General features: G+C 47.8%; 1 long non-coding RNA gene across 1 annotated transcript; it reads left to right on the top strand.

Moving 5' to 3' along the window:
- Nucleotides 1-38: 38 nt before the first annotated feature.
- LOC144988908 (uncharacterized) lies at nucleotides 39-15586 on the top strand. Its single transcript, XR_013652984.1, has 3 exons — nucleotides 39-2158; nucleotides 2284-11057; nucleotides 12844-15586. It is a non-coding gene; the product is annotated as an uncharacterized LOC144988908 (long non-coding RNA).

Here is a 15586-nt window from a genome sequence, read left to right as displayed (position 1 = left end):
GTGAAACGGATCAGCAGCACCACGAGACGAGCAGTTGCCGGGACCGACACAGGGGAGGATTGCTGCGGCAGGAGTAGGCTTTGGACCGACAGCGGAGGAGTCCCCCCCCCCTAAGGAACGCTCACCGGGTGAAGCAGCTTGGGGTGAAGTGGTGCCAGAACGGGTCGCCCTACGAGTCAGCCAGACGATCGAGCGCTGGCTCGCAGCAGAGGAGCAGCACCACCAGAGAGCGGCCAGGGACCAGCAGGAGAGCCGACTGGAGAAGAGAGGCGTGTGGTCGGATCGAGGGGGGCTGCGGAGGACCAACCCCAGAGGCCAGTTGTAATAGGGCCTGGAATGGATGTGATTAATCGCCCATAAAGCTAAGTTTAAAGAAACGTAACTGGTGTTGTGAGCACGAACGTGGCTACTGTCTGGCCTTGTTGAACTGCAGCTGAGTTTCCTTCTCCCCATTCCAGTGGCGTGCAGGAAGGGGGCCACTGCTGGAGCAGAAAAGTATTAATCGGGACCCCTTTCGTGGACTGCTGCTCACCCACTGCTTTAAATTGAAGGACTTCCTATTTTTTTCTTTACAATGCATGAACTGCCAAGATGGACTCTTAATGTGTTTTTATAGGCGTGTTTATTTGTGATCGATTTTGCTCCTTTTACCTGGCCATTTTATGCTTTTGGGACTTTTAGAATTTTTTAGCTATTTTTCTCGTGGTAGTCACCACTGGTACATATTAAAGATTTCTTTTGACACCAACATATTTTGGGTTCATCCTTTCTAACGGTGGAACTCGTGCTGGTATCCCAGAACCTTGCGCTGAAGGCGCGACATCTTTTAATTTTTTGGCGTTGTCGGCAGGATACCAGCTCCACTGTTAGAAATGGAGGCCGCTCACGGTAGTACTCACCCTACATATACTACACAGTACATTGTGCCATGGTTTATGGGGGCTGCTTGGATTCCAAAAGTTGATGGCGATAAAACTAAATTTGTCGAATGGAGAGCTCAGGTAGAAGTCATGCTGCGAGCACAGGGACTTAATCAACAACAAGAGGCTGACTTTATTTTCGGTGCCCTAGAAGGAGAAGCCAAACGAGAGCTACAACTTTTACGTCCAAGAGAAAGAAATACTAGCCAGAAGATATTGGACATCTTACAGGGGCTGTATGGCCAATCAGCCTCCAGAGCGCAGCTGCGGGCCAGTTTCTTTAATTGCAAGCAGAGGCCTGAAGAGAGTGTGCGGACTTTTGTGTTGAGATTACGAGAGCTCTTTGCCAGGTGGCGGGAGCAAGATGAAGATGAGCATGATGGTGAAGATCTTTTGTTGGATCAGCTCATGGTTGGGCTTAAGCCAGGTCGTGTAAAACAAGAACTAAGCAGACAAATGTGACGTAATGAGAGAATGACCTTCTCTGAACCCACTAAAGAAGCGCGGTTTTTGGAACAAGAAAGTGAAGATGGAGAGCCGGCCGTTTGTTCTCAGAGAGTGGTAGCCCGATCCCCAGGAGGCGTGGCTACAATCAGTACAGGGGAACCACATAGTCAAATACGGGCTGAGATGCAAGCAGAGTTGCTTAAGGAAATGCGGAAAGAGATCGCTGAACAGATGAAGGTCATATCAGCAAATCTTCTGGCAGAACTAAAGACGCAGGCTCCTATGGATGATCCAGCACCAAAGCCTACAGACAACCACGTGGCTCCCATGCAAGAAAATTGGGCAAGGACACGACGGACAGACCGGCAACAGCAGACCTACCGATGGGACCCACAAGGTAGACCTATATGCAAGTTGTGCAACCAGGTCGGACATCTCCAGCGCCACTGCACCCAGTCATCAAACCAGCGCCAGGGTTTTTGAGTTCCCCTGCAGTCGAGGGCCAGGCAGCAGGGGTGGTTGTCCAGAGCGAGGAGCCCACATTAAAAGCAGCCCAGCCAAAGTCTGCCCTAGTGGGTGAGTGCCCTACCGTGATTATTGAGATGAATGGTCAAACCATACCTTTTGTGCTCGATACAGGTTCTCAAGTGACTTTGTTGAGTAAAGGTTTGTTCACCCAACACCTGGAGGGGACTGGAGTGACCAAGGATGGACAAGTCCCTTGGCTGGCGCTACGAGCTGCTAATGGCCTGAAGATCCCCTACATTGGTTACATGTTGGTGAACTGCACGGTAGGAGGAATGCATATTCTTGAAAAAGGGGTGATCATTGTGGATGATGGCTGCTTAGGGGCTGACAAGGGAATATTGGGAATGAACATTATTCAAGCCGTGTGGTCCTCTCTCTCTCACTCAAGGGAGTCATCCAGGGATATCAGCATTCAAGACAATCGTATCACCTATGGAAGGGCAGGCCTGGACCCAGGCGTTTGCAGAGTGTCAGCGTGTGGCCACAAGGGTTCCTCCCATACCTTGTCAGGGTGTGGCAAAGTTGCCCCGTCAGCAACCAGTAATCATCCCACCTTACGCCAAGATGGTCATTTGGACCCAAGTATCGGGCGACGTATGCAACTCCTCCGATGTGATGGTAGAGCCTCTCCCAGACAGTGATACAGATTGGTGTGTGGGGCGCACACTGGCCACACTGAGTGGTGGGAAGATACCTTGTAGGATTTGTAACCTGTGAGGAAACTGGATTTTCTAGAAAGGACTGTATTAAATATAGTATTAGGTTGGTTCGATCCCTTTTCAGTTTCCAGCACACAGAAATAATGAATAATGACTCAGAGACAGTTACTTAGCTTCAGTGTAGGTTTACTCCGCACAAAACAGCACAGATTTGTACGCAGGGTTACAGACGGAGGAACAGGATCACAAGGTCTGAACCAGGTCTGAACAAAGACACTCAGAAAAGGGCTTGGTACATATACCTGACATTTACATATTCAAAAGATGGTCTGGGGATCTATGGTGTGAAAAACCCACCCACATGCTGTTGCAGGCTGGATACTTGAAGGTCATAAAGCTTCAAGTGTCAGATCTCTCTGATGTTCCCACAGACATTTGCCAGAGCACAAACACCAGAACACACAAAAGTAAAAAGGGAGGATGAGGAGAAACTGTGAGGACAATAGCTTGTTTGTGCTGTCTTAGGATGTAATATAATTTTGAGATGATAATACATGCTCAGTGAATTAAGTTTAAACCATTAGTGTAATAAAAGGTATAGGTAAATGTTATAATAGTAAAAAGGGAGTTTCTAACTATTCTATTTCTAATTATTCCTAACATACCCCCCTGTTTGTCATATCAAAATTATATGTGTAAAGTCAGCAGAACACTTCTCATCATCAACCATATACCATTTCACGAGGAATTTCAGTATAGGCATCATATCGGCACCGCATCGAAAACAAAAATGTATAGGTACATGTAAATACTGAAGAGCAGATAAAATCAACGTGAATAAATGAGTATATCAGAGGTGGTGGGTGATACATGAGTGTTGATGCGAAAACCTCCAGGGCTAAACTTATACCATCTGTGTGAAACATTCAGTGAGCAGTCAGGGAGGGCAAAACTCATCAACGACTCTGTGCCCCTCAGCAGTCATCCGTAAGGATACGCATGCATCACCAGTCCAAACCTCGGCACAAAAGCGTTAATTAAAGTTACATAGTACAAGAAACAAAGTAGGAAATAAAGAAAATAAAGAAAATCAAACCCCATAAAAGAAAGTCAAACTCAAGAAAAAATTTCAAACCCAATAAAAAGGAAAAATAACACCTTAAAGACCAGTTTCAACCTCGAGCGGGTGCGAACCAGGAGAATTGCAGGCATAGTGTTGATAAAGGGTGTTGACATACGTCGCACGGCCTGACAGGGCTTTGTCAACCATCGATCTGATGCAGGGAAACACACAGGTAACGAGAAGGAAAAATAAAAGCAAGACACAGAGAACCGGAGTGACTAGTTTTACCAGCACACTCCACCAGGGGCCAGAAGTGAACCAAGTAAGCGGGGAATCGGACCAGTAGGTGTCAGTCATCTGAGAAGAAATGTGTGATTTGAGGGTCTTGACCTCATTGATGATGTGAGTGAGATTCGCGGAGGAAGAGGGAATAAAAGTACAACAGTAATCGTGGATTAAAGCACAAACACCTCCACGCTCAGCTAAAATGAAATCAAGCGCCATCCTGTTCTGTAAGATCATTGTTGTCATAGCCTTTCGTTCGGGGTCTTCATGAAGAAATTCTGTCAGATGCAAAAGGGACGCGGTGAGATTATCAAGGGACCAATATAAATCATTTACTGCGTTATGTAAAACAACAACACCGTAGGAAGGGAAAAGCGCCATGGCAACTGTTTTACCGGTGCCAATAGCAGGGGGGCGTTCGTAATGGGTAGTGTCGCGACGACGCCTGGACAGATGATCAATAGACGAAGCAGTGTCTGGGTCAGACTTCTGAAAAACGAGAGACGCAGGAATAATTTCAGCCAGGTAACAGGTGCCGCACCAATCTGCAGGAAGCCACAGATAGGTGTTAAGGCCGCATGTCCAAACATACTCAGGAGGACAGGGAAAACCCTGTGGTCCTGGAACGTAAGTGAGTGCAGCTGGAACAGAAGCTGGTGTACGTAAACCAGCACGAATGCCTATGGCAGTGTAATTGAAGATCAAAGCATGAGGGAGAGGGTTGTGTTTAGAAAGCATGGAGGCGTCGTAGCTCCAATGCATGCCACCTAAAGAAGCAACAGATAAGTTTGAACCAGGAACGACGACAACATCCTTACAGTGGGATCGGCCTAGGAAATGGGTAGAACGGGCATCACATTTACTCCTAATGCAGAAGGGTGTAGTTTCAGGCCACCTGTTGAGAGCCAAACCCCTTAAGTTTGTGCTGTTAGTGGCGTTGGAAAAGTGGGCAGGTTGTCTCCATGTCGACTGGGCAGAAAAAGAAATGTTAACACCAGGAAAAAGTCTTTTAACACCAATACTACAGTAAGCAGAGGTAAAGTCAACAAAAAACATCAGCGTCTGAAACATAGAAACAGACCTGGGCGTGATTGTGGGATTGTGACGTGCATGATGGGGAACAAAAGAGCAAACATAGCAATCAGTGACATTGTAAGAAGAAGCTGTGAGGTTAACCGTCTGAAACCAGTAATTGTCCTGATGATCAATGGGATCCACCAAAAATCTCTTAACTCTGGGAATCCATTCAGGCGTCGTTGGCATCACTGTCGGTTCGGACTGGGAGTGGATTTGTGGACCAGTCTCATAGTACCAGAGGAAAAGGGTGAGAGCGCACAGGAGCAGCAGGGCAGACCACAGGCAGATGAAAACACGAGGGGGAGGCGGACCCATGTCAGCTGGTTCTAAGCTCACTGTAGCTGGAGGAGAGCAACGTCAGGGGAGACACTCCAGAGGGCGCTCTTCAGCCAGGGGCAGTGTCAGGGCTCTCAGCGGGAGTTTAGTCAGTGGAGTGTCTCACAATGTCAGTCTCGTAGGCTCTCAGTAATTTACAGTTGCTTACGTGAATCCAGGAGGGTCGCTCAGCAATGCGGACTGCCGTTGGTGTGGCGAGGAGAACTTTGAAAGGTCCTGTCCACCTGGGTTGTGACCAAACAGTCCGTTGAACGGCCTTGAGAAAAATGAGGTCACCGACAGAGATCTCCTGATCTGGCTTCAGAGTCTGTGGAGAGGAAAGGGCTTGGGCAGACTCAATTTGTTCTTTTGCACTCACAGCTTTCTTCAAATAATCATGTAAATCACCAGAGTTTTCATGAGAATCAGGCAGAAAAGCAGAAAAGGTAGGCAAAATAAAAGGTTTGTGAAAAACACATTCAAAGGGAGACAGACCTGTCGCAGAGCTTTGGGTGGTGTTTATGGTTAATCTAACCGCATCTATAGAGGCCAAGATTTTTCCGTGTCAGCGACAACCTTCGCTAATAACTGCTTAATTGTGGAATTTTGTCTTTCAACAAGGCCCGCACTCTGAGGGTGATAGGCTGCATGCAACTTATGTTTAATGCCAAGAGAAGTCAACAGTGTTTTGACACACTCTGCTGTGAAATGTGTGCCATTATCAGAGTAAATAATCTGAGGAAAACCAAAACGAGGAAAAATAGCTGACTGAAGGACCTTACATGTAAAGTCTGCATTCGCCGAGGCAGTAGGATGGATTTCTGTCCATTTACTGAATGCACAAACAATAACCAGACAATATTTAAAATTGTGGGATTTGTTTAGCTCAATGTAGTCCATGTGAATATGTTGGAAAGGTTCCGTTGGGTGAGGAAAAGAACCGCGTCGCGTTTTAACAGCACCCTGAGCGTTATGGCGTAAACAAATCAATCATGCACGAACGTGTTTCTGGGCCATCTTCTGAAAATTTGGGCAGTAAAAAACTTTTTGCACCGAATCTGTCATCTTCCGTGTGGTGACGTGGCAAGCACCATGTGAAACACATGCCGCCCAAGAATATAATGTAGGTGGTAGAACAGGTTTGTTCGTGGGTCCGTGTATAAGGATGCCTGTGTTAGAAGCAACATGCATGTCAGGAGAGGGAGTCAGTCGAGACTGATGATGTAATAGCACAGTGTGGTCAACAGGGTCTGACAACAAGAGCTGGGCAGGCGTGCCAGGTAAATTCAAAGCTAGAGAACGAGCAGATAAGTCAGCTAGTGCGTTTCCAAGGGACACTAAATCCTTTTTTCCTGTGTGGGCTGGACAATGAACGATAGCGAGGGCTGATGGGAGGGTCAGTGCATGACAAAGCTCTTTCAGCAGAGTTGCATGTTTTACAGGAGCACTAGAAGAGGTTGAGAACTGTCGTAAATGCCACATGGCGGTATGTGTGTGGCAGGCATTAAAAACGTACTTGCTGTCGGTATAAATCGTGACAGGGAAGCCCGAGGTTTAATTTAAAGCTGCAATCATAGCTTTTAACTCAGCTGCCTGAGCAGAGTAAGATGATGGCAGAGTGTCCGTTAGCAAGACATCAGACAGAGTAGTGACAGCATAAGCCGTGTGTGTCACCCCAAAGTCGTCTTTCAAAGACGAACCGTCAGTAAAAAGCCACAATGAGTTAGGAATGGGCTTATCTGTTAAATCTAACCTAGGCAAAAAAATCTTTAGGGAACAGTCCAAACAGTCATGAGCTTCCCCATCTTCAGAAGTGGGCAGAAGAGTGGCTGGGTTTAAAATTGTGCATCTGCGAACAGTGATGTGCGGTTGGGCCAGATAACAAAGAATAAAGAGGGGCAGACATCTGAGAGTAGTTCGGGATCCATTGTCTGCAGTAATTAAAGGTCCCTAATAGCGACATCAACTGTTTACGAGAGGAAGGGACGGGCAAATTACAAACTGTGGAAATCCTATCAGGAGAAATAGTTTTGCCAGAGGCAGAAACTAAATGTCCCAAAAATTTAACCTGTGTTTGGGCCAGCTGGATTTTAGATTTACTGCATTTGTGGCCCTGAGAATGTAGGAAATGGAGCAATGCAATAGAATCAGAAAGACAAATGTCTTCGGTAGGTGAGGCCAGCAGAATGTCATCAATGTAAAGTGAAAGCTGGGAGCCCCCTGGAGGTTGAAACTTTGAAAGGTTTGCAGACATGGCCATTGAAAAAATGCAAGGGGAGTCAGTGAACCCCTGAGGTAGTCGCGCAAAAGTGAGTCTTTTGCCCTCAAACGTGAAAGCGAACCAAAATTGAGATCAAACCAAAAAAAAACAAACCAAAAAAAGCATTAGCCAAATCCACCACAGTGAAAAATCGACTTTGTGGGTGCAAATCGTTTAACAAAGTGTGTGGGTCTGGCACAAGAGGGGATCTGGAAATTACATTTGAATTAACAGCCTGTAAGTCCTGAACTAACCTCCAACCAACACTGGGAGGAGCTTTTGGGACAGGAAAAATGGGTGTATTGACGGGGGAATCTGGGCATTCAACAATAACACCTGACTTCAAAAAGGATTCAAGCATGGGACGAATGCCAGCGACGGCGTCTGGTTTTAAAGGATATTGCCTAACATAGGGTCGAAAGCCAGATTTAGGTGTAATAACAACGGGGGCCACATCTTTTATGAGACCCACATCAGAAGGTCCTGTAGACCAGAGAGTCTCAGGAATGCTTTTAAGGGGTCAGTCCTGGTTATCAAACAGAAAATCAGAGGCCTGATCAGCGGAGTCAGAAGATTGCAGGCAATATGACGGAATGGGCACTCGCAGGGGGAGGGAGTCAGAGGGGCATCTGCTCTCTGACCCACACTGGCGTTCAACTTGGAAAGAACCCACAGCCGTAAAGGCAAATGGCAATTTAAACAGCCCTGTCAGGCGGGAGTGGAAGATATCTTTACGATCTGTGCATGGCAACCAATCGTTTGCAGATAAGCCTTCACACACAAGGTGGCCACAGTCCTCCCAAAACACATCAGAGGACCCAGATAAGGCGATGTGAGGGGCCACCTCAGTGAAGAGGGGTTCGAGATGGGACGGAAGTGTTACTGCGGCAGCCGAAAGACCAGAGGCATGAAAGAAAAGACCTGTAACTTGGAAAACCTCAGTCTGAAAAGATTCAAGCTTGCCAGCATAGTCAAGATCAGTCATAATTGAAGGATCATAACGCATGGTAACATGCAGAGTTATAGGTGGGTGAACAGCAGCAACATTCGGGGCCACATACTCTAAAGCAGAAGAGGAGGCGCCAAGAAGAGAATGTGCATAGTGTTCAGGCAGCATATAGGCATATAAGATGCCAGTACCCTGCCAGTCACCGTCATCCTCATGCCACATGAGCTGCTGCGGGGGAGTCTGACGTATAACCCTGTAGTCATCCCCCTGACGACCTACAGCTAAGTGCAGATCAAAGGCAGCATCCCTGCCGAGGAGATTAACAGGACAGGATGGGCAGTAAATTGCAGACAGTTCCGTCTGCAGGTTACTGACAGGATCAACAAACAAAAGTGGATCTGTGACTTTTTCTTTGGTCAATTCGCCATTAGCTGACCTGACTGTAATTGTTTTGCCGCTAAATGTCATGTCATCTAATTTAAAGTTCAATGTGGTTTTGGTTGCACCACTGTCACAGAGGAAGAGAACTTCTCTGCCCGAAACCAGGAGCGTAACAGTCGGTGTGGAAAGGGAGCGTGCACGCGCAGCACTGTGACTGCACGCGGCTCTCTCTGTTCTTCCCCAAGAGATGATGCACCCACACACAAGACGCAGACACAGTCAACATAAAACCCTAGCAAGTAAAGAGAGGACAGACTTTCTGTGTTGCATACTCACTTCAAGCAATGAACCTCGTTATTTGATGAGGGTCCGACACGACGTCGGGGGCACCGCCGGATCCAAAGGGCGAGGGCCGCCGATCCTGAAGGCGGATGTGTCAATGCTGAGGCTGTGATCTCAGACCGCATGCGGTTTTCAGGCAACCCCCCCCCAGGGGTTCCAGCGATGTCCAGGGCGTCAGTCGGCCGGCTCAGAAGGACCAAATGTGAGGAAACTGGATTTTCTAGAAAGGACTGTATTAAATATAGTATTAGGTTGGTTCGATCCCTTTTCAGTTTCCAGCACACAGAAATAATGAATAATGACTCAGAGACAGTTACTTAGCTTCAGTGTAGGTTTACTCCGCACAAAACAGCATAGATCTGTACGCAGGGTTACAGACGGAGGAACAGGATCACAAGGTCTGAACCAGGTCTGAACAAAGACACTCAGAAAAGGGCTTGGTATATATACCTGACATTTACATATTCAAAAGATGGTCTGGGGATCTATGGTGTGAAAAACCCACCCACATGCTGTTGCAGGCTGGATACTTGAAGGTCATAAAGCTTCAAGTGTCAGATCTCTCTGATGTTCCCACAGACATTTGCCAGAGCACAAACACCAGAACACACAAAAGTAAAAAGGGAGGATGAGGAGAAACTGTGAGGACAATAGCTTGTTTGTGCTGTCTTAGGATGTAATATAATTTTGAGATGATAATACATGCTCAGTGAATTAAGTTTAAACCATTAGTGTAATAAAAGGTATAGGTAAATGTTATAATAGTAAAAAGGGAGTTTCTAACTATTCTATTTCTAATTATTCCTAACATAACCCCAATCCTTACCCCATAGAAATCCCTCAACGACAGCCGTTGGCCCAAGTGGGTGGAGTCGCAGAAGAGGATGTACAAGGAGAACAGGAGTTGGTCCTGAGTAGTATGACATCAGATGTAGTGGAGGTGTCTGTAAGACGGGTGGGGTTTTCAGATGAAAATGATGTGGGGACTCACCTTCTAAACTCCCTACAAGGAGATGGTTTGACTTCCATCCAACAGGCTGAGATGACTAGTCTGTTACACAGATGAACCAAGGTTTTTGCAAGCCATGATGAGGACTTTGGCCGTACCGGAGCAGTGAGACATCAAATTCCGACGGGGTCAGCACCACTGAGTAGGGAAAGGTATCGACCCGTTCCCCCAAGCCTGTATACGGAATTAAGAGCCTTGCTGCAGAACATGCTCAATAGTGGCGTGGTGAGGGAAAGTTCTAGCCCGTGGGCAGCTCCCATTGTGCTAGTACGGAAAAAGGATGGGAGTTGGCGATTTTGTGTCGACTATAGGAAATTAAATGCAGTGACCCACAAGGATGCACACCCTCTCCCACGTATTGAGGAGTCTCTAACTGGACTCAAAGCTGCCAAATGGTATTCAACTTTGTATCTCGCCAGTGGCTATTGGCAGGTGGAGCCCTGTGATCGAGAGAAGACTGCCTTCACCACACCTTTTGGGCTATATGAATTTGACCGGATGCCATTTGGCCTATGTAATGCCCCAGCAACATTTCAAAGATTGATGCAGCGCTGCCTTGGAGACATGGTGAATGACTTCTTGCTGATTTACTCGGATGACATTGTCGTTTTTTCCCCTGATTTCAGCAGTCATGTGCACCATCTGGAGAGAGTGTTCCAACGACTAAATCAACATGGATTGAAGCTCCAGCCCAGCAAGTGTCGCTTGTTCCAGCACAGAGTAACTTACCTAAGACATGTTATCAGTGAGGAAGGAGTAGCCACAGACCCGCAAAAGATCTCAGCTGTGAAGGATTGGCCAGTACCCCAGACCGTGAAGCAGGTTAAGTCCTTCCTTGGTTTTGCTGGCAACTACCGTCGCTATATACCTGCCTTCTCCAGAGTCGCTGGACCACTACGTGCTTTGACCCATGGCTATGGAAATGGCAAGAAACCAGCTGTAATCGACTGGTCCTCAGAGTGTCAGGAAGCCTTCAATCTATTGAAGAAGGCTTTGATAAAAGCACCTGTTTTGGCTTATGCCGACTTCTCTAAACCATTTAACCCAGGGGTCGGCAACCCATGGTTTCAGAGCCACATGTGGCTCTTTCATCCTTCTGTTGTGGCTCCCTGTGACTTTGGAAAATAATGAGTATTTTATAAAAATTCAAATTTATTTTAGTTTGTTCATTTTTCATGGCATTTCAAAGGCGCTGCTGGCTCCGTGCGAGGCACGTGCCACGTAAAAAACAGCTTCCTTGGTGGGCTCGTGTTTGTCGGGCAAGGGCTGAGGAGCTGATAGCAGGAGGAGACACGCGGGGCGGCTTCAATAAACACTCCGGGTCTGGAGTGATTTTCTGCCGGGGGCTTGGCGTGGCGCGGAACGGGGAGCGGCTTTCTGGTGACGGAGAGTTTGCGCCGGTGTTTTGGACTCCCGTGTGCGGTGATGTGTGTTTCAGAGCAGGGGAGCTCGTTGCGTCGGTCGCGATCGACGGGTCATCTTCGGGGACGTGGGGGAGATTGAAGGGGAACAGAGTGCTTCTTGAAAATCCACCAGCCAATCAAAATCCTCACCGAAAAGTACGGGACTTGATTGACATGCAAAATGGCCAATCGGACATCCTCTGACAAACTCTGCCTTCAGAACGTCTTTTTCTCCCCGCGGCACATCATGTCCCCGGTAGAAGTCCAGCAACCGGAGTTTATTAAAGCCGCCCCGCGTTTCTCCTCCTGCTATAAGCTTTGCAGTTCTCGCCCGATAAATACAAGCTCATCAAGGAAGCTGTGAGGCACGCGCTTTATACTGTTGCGGAGTGTGTGTTTGTGCTGAGCGGCGCGCGTGCCACGAGGGAGGGGCGCATACAGGTGGAGATGTGGGTGTGAGCACGGAGCGGAGGGGTGTGCGTGAAATATATTGTGTGTTCGGAGGACGGAGCGATAAATTAGTAGTCGTTGTTCCCCATCAATACTGATCAATACGGAGCCAGCAGCGCCAAATGCCTCACAATATGCCACACTCCCCGCATTGCACCGTTTACAGCAGAGCATGAATACGATGGTCGCTGCTTTCTGTCTTTGTAATAAAACGCCTCATCTGTTAATACAAAGTATCTTTATGTAAACTCACTGTGTAGTTTTTAATCATCAGTACATAAACAATTATGTTGAAATAAACATGAAGATGAAAAGAAAGAAGTACTTTTTTTTAATCTTTTCTGGCCCGCAATCTACACTTATGTCCTTGAAAATCGATCGCGATCGACGTAATGAGCACCCTTGATATAATTTATACATGCATAATATATATAATGATCTCAAAACGGGTTGTGGCTCCGGGTGCTTTTTTTTTCATTAAGGGCGGTCCGAAATGGCTCTTTGAGTAAAAAAGGTTGCCGAACCCTGATTTAACCTGTACACAGATGCCAGTTTTGGTGGGTTGGGGGCGGTGCTGGCTCAAGTACAAGAAGGTAAAGAGCGAGTAATCGCCTATGGCAGTCGCAGCCTGCATCCCACTGAAAGGAATGACCAAAATTATAGCTCCTTTAAGTTGGAGCTAATGGCTCTGAAATGGGCAGTGACTGAAAAGTTCAAAGATTATCTGTATGGTGCTGACTTTACTGTCTTCACAGATAATAACCCACTGGTACACCTGGAGAGTGCTCGCCTTGGCGCAGTTGAACAAAGATGGGTTGCCCAGCTTGCCAACTTCAAGTTTACCATCAAGTATCGTCCTGGCACCCAAAATAAGAATGCCGATGCACTGTCAAGGCTGCATGACCGAGGGGATGATGACGTGCAGGTGAACCAGGTGGTCATTGAAGAGGAGACGTGGGTGGAACAACAGGCCCGGGACCCAGACTTGAGCAAGGTACGAGAGTGGAAAGAATAGGCCATACCACGGTCACAGATGGGTGAAGTGTCACCCTTTGTAAGACTGCTGTTGAGGGAGTGGGATAAGATCGTAGTGAGAGATGGTGTTATTGGAAGGTTAACCACAGCAACCGATGTTAACCAAGAACTCTTCCAAGTAATTGTCCCTAAACAGGCCACTCGAAACATCTGGGACAAATACCACAAGGAGATGGGACATCCGAGCATAGCTCGAACATTGGCCATTCTAAAACAACGCTGTTTCTGACGGGAATGACAGAGGAAGTGAAGGCCTGGACGGAAAGCTGCCCGCAGTGTGTGTGTTCCAAGACTGGACCGGATACAAGAGCACCACTGGTACCTATCCAGACATCCTATCCCTTTGAGGTCATTGGCATGGACTACCTCTCTTTGGGCCGCCCTGAGGACCGGTACCCATATATCCTGGTCATAACTGACCTGTTTTCTAAGTATGCAGTTGCAGTGCCCACCAAGGATCAAACAGCTAATACAACAGCTAGAGCCTTCTATGAACATTTTATAAGAACCTTTGGCTGCCCGGAGCACATCCTGACTGATCGGAGGGCTTCGTTTGAGTCATCACTACTGCAAGAGTTATGTAAACTGTATGGGTGTCAAAAGAACACCCATACAGCGTAACACCCACAAGGAAACGGGGCCTGCGAAAGGTTTAATCAGACATTGATAGGGCTCCTGGGTTCATTAGCTGAGACTGGCCAAGCACAGTGGCCAGACCAGTTGCCGGCTCTCCTTCAGGCCTACAATAACACTGTACACAGCACGTCGAAGATGACACCGCACTTTGTGGTGTTTAGAAGACACGCAAGGCTCCCTATCGACTGGGTTACGGGCTTGAACCATATTACAGAGTCCTATACCCTGCAAGGTTGGGTCAGACAACACGAGCAAGCCCTTAACAATGCATACCAGTGTGTCCGGAATCACACTGATCATTGACAAAAGCAAGACCAGGCACGTTATAATCGCCGGACCAGGTGGATCCCCTTACTTCCAGGCGAACGAGTGTTGGTCCGTAATTTCCAAAGGAGAGCCAAAGGCAAATTGACCCCAAAATGGAGTCCAGAACCTTTTGTGGTGGTGACGCAGTTGCGAAAGGGCCTCCCAGTCTATGTACTGTGGCCCGAGGGCAAGGAAGCCCCAACACGCACAGTGCATTATAATAACCTTCGTCCATGTCCTCTAGGTGTGTTACAGGAAAATCCAACAGCACTAGAGCCAGGCCCCATTCCATGTAAAGAACCACCTCGGTTGCCGCCACCAACTTGTTGGCTTCCAGGTCTAGTTATAGGGACTCAACAATCAGTACCACCGACCATAGGTGCAGCACAAAATGAGCAACCTGAGCCTCCATGTATCCCAGCAGTTCCCAGGGCTGAACAGGAGCACCCAAATCTACGGCGTTCCCAGCAAGTTAATTTAGGGCGCCCACCAGTCAGGTACCAGTAGTAGCAAGCGGTCGAGACGACCTGTGTTAAAGGAGGGGGGTAAATGTCGGGTGGCTTATCACATGTTTTTATTGAATATTTATGTGGGTTTCTGTGTTGCATGACTTTGTAGTGGATTCCTTGATTCTTTGCATGAACTCTTGCATGGACTGATTGGTGATGCATAACACCTGCTGATGAGCCGCACCTGAAGCACACAGGAGTCTATAAAGAGGAGAACGTTTGACTGAGCGGGGCGCGAGGGGAAGCAGGAGAGGGACGAACAGGAGCAGCACCACGAGACGAGCAGGTGCCGGGACCGACACAGGGGAGGATCGCTGCGGCAGGAGCAGGCTTCGGACCGACAGCGGAGGAGTCCCCCCCCCCGAAGGAACGCTCACCGGGTGAAGCAGCTCGGGGTGAAGTGGTGCCAGAACGGGTCGCCCTACGAGTCAGCCAGACGATCGAGCGCTGGCTCGCAGCAGAGGAGCAGCACCACCAGAGAGCAGCCAGGGACCAGCAGGAGAGCCGACTGGAGAAGAGAGGCGTGTGGTCGGATCGAGGGGGGCTGCGGAGGACCAACCCCAGAGGCCAGTTGCAATGGGCCTGGAATGGATGTGATGAATCGCCCATAAAGCTAAGTTTAAAGGAATGTAACTGGTGTTGTGAGCACGAACGTGGCTACTGTCTGGCCTTGTTGAACTGCAGCTGAGTTTCCTTCTCCCCATTCCAGTGGCGTGCAGGAAGGGGGCCACTGCTGGAGCAGAAAAGTATTAATCGGGACTCCTTTCGTGGAATGCTGCTCACCCACTGCTTTAAATTGAAGGACTTCCTATTTTTTTCTTTACAATGCATGAACTGCCAAGATGGACTCTTAATGTGTTTTTATAGGCGTGTTTTTTGTGATCGATTTTGCTCCTTTTACCTGGCCATTTTATGCTTTTGCTTATGCTTTTGGGACTTTTAAATTTTTTTAGCTATTTTTCTCGTGGTAGTCACCACTGGTACATATTAAAGATTTCTTTTGACACCAACA

The sequence above is a fragment of the Oryzias latipes genome, chromosome 21 (assembly GCF_053564925.1).
Source record: "Oryzias latipes strain Hd-rR chromosome 21, Olatipes_Hd-rR_3.1".
Classification (NCBI taxonomy): Eukaryota; Metazoa; Chordata; class Actinopteri; order Beloniformes; family Adrianichthyidae; genus Oryzias; species Oryzias latipes.
This window is presented reverse-complemented; position numbering and strand designations above follow the sequence as displayed.